Genomic DNA, 2,228 nt, shown 5'->3' on the forward strand with positions numbered 1-2,228 from the left:
AGGTTTTTTTTTGGTTTTGTCTGCATTTGATTTTGTCAAGAACCAAATGATGAAATGAGGAGTTTTCAACTTTCCAAAAGTTGCTGTGGAAAAAAGTTACCACAGAAAGCTGCGTTTTATGAAAATTTATTGTGTTTCAAAAAAAGTACTAAAAAGGTTAGAATGGTTTAGGGGGTGCTCGTAATTTTGAAAATAAATTGAAAAGAATTTTATATTTTATACGTTTTGTTTTCAAATTATTTAAATAAAATTATAAATATTAAACTATGTATTCAAATATTCTATTTTTTTTATTTTTTAATTTTTATTTTCAAATATTCTAATTACTATTGTTTAATTTATAAAATTTTTCCTGTAATTTATTTCATCATAAAAATAGAAATTATCGTAAACACTCCTTTTAATAATTGAGGTTCTGAAAACAGTATTTGAAACTTAAATTATAGTGATAAAGGTAATTGATAACTTATATTTAAAATCATTTTTCATTAATCATGATTTTGAAGCAAATAATTCGAATTTTGTAGAAGTTAAACTTTAAAGCATTTTGGCAAATCAAGATTTTATAAAATCAATTATTTTAAAATTACTTATTATAAAAAAATCAATTAAAAGAAAAGTAATTTTTAATATAATCAATTATCAAAAAGTAGGCCTAACTCATCCGAAGTGAAAAGAATTGAAATTGAAGCATTTCATAATAAATTATTGTATCAAATTATTTTATGATAGAATGTATTAATTTACTGCTAAGTTTGAAAATTTGTGTAATACAAATAAAAATATGGGATAATTACATCTACACCCCATTATTTATACAAATTATTTCTATTTTTGAAAAATTATACATACACTCACTAAAACGTCAACATTATTTACAAAAATCATCCTTACTTTTTGAAAAATAATGCATATACCCCCAAGAAACGTTAATATCATTATATAAACTATCCTTATTGCCAGGAATAGTTTTTATAATTATGCCAAAAATAGGAATGACTTATGTAAATAAATCATAAATCAGAACGTGTAAATATATTTATCTCTAAAAATATTTGAGGGAATAAATAATTCAAAACAATTTTTAAATATTTATCATTTTATCAAAAAGTGGTTTTCATCAAAAAGCTTATCAACCACCAGATTAAAGATTGAATAGGGCACACTTAACAGCAGTTTAGAGGAACCTTAAAAGCACAAGACATATCACCCACTGTAGATGCTAGTCCTCTTCATGGCGATGTTTCCTGCTCTTCTTCTCAGACCGCTTCTTGCCCCTACCACTCGCAAATCATCTGAAGTACTGACGTCGCCTTCCCGCTCCTCCCTTTATGCCGCAAATCAGCAGAATCATCAGAAGAATCATCATCTGAATGTTGGTGACTCCTCCTCCTCCTCTTCTCCTTCCTACTCTTCCTTTTTCTTCTCCTGCGCTTCAATTCCTGATAAACAGTAAACCACATGTAAGTACAAGCATGAGTCATGCATCAGCTACAACATATATAACTGATTAATTGTTCCTGAGCAAAAGGACCATCCTCCCGCTTCCATACGGGTACCCAAAAATAAAGGTGATGCTACAGAAACTATTATGTGATTCAAGGGTGAAAATTATAGAGACCGCTATTAGTAGGAAGGAAATCAAAATGGCTAAACACATCAAACACAGGGTTCAAAATTACAATATTTGGTAGTGGTCGCTGGCAACCAATTTAAGAAATGGTTAGCAGATCATAACCACCCAAGACATTTATCAGATTTTATCAATCATCCACACATTTTCTCACGCTATATCTCTTCTAGTAAAGTAAATCAATCCAAGACCACTCTTGCTAACGAAATATATTGAAAGGGAAAAAGAAGAGGGACAATGCACTATCTCCTGTTCTGTTATTGTTCTTCATTTCAATAAATACTCTTTCATATCAGGTAAACAAAAATGAGAATACATTTCTATGCAAACACAAAAAAATATTGCAAAGGACATAAATAGACCACAAAGACACACAATACCCGTAATGAGTATAAAATGTTGCGAAACAATGGTGACATCCTGGACGAGAAAAAGGGTTGTGTAGATAGAAATGAAGACTTAAAAATTGAAGGAGAATGACAAATATAACAAGACGCAGATGACATTCGTTGGCGCAGAAGATAAAAGCAACATCTCACTTCTTTTATCTTCAAAATGAAAGTACATTTAACATGTTCTACCATGACACACACAC

Source organism: Sesamum indicum, linkage group LG3 (genome assembly GCF_000512975.1).
Source record: "Sesamum indicum cultivar Zhongzhi No. 13 linkage group LG3, S_indicum_v1.0, whole genome shotgun sequence".
Classification (NCBI taxonomy): domain Eukaryota; kingdom Viridiplantae; phylum Streptophyta; class Magnoliopsida; order Lamiales; family Pedaliaceae; genus Sesamum; species Sesamum indicum.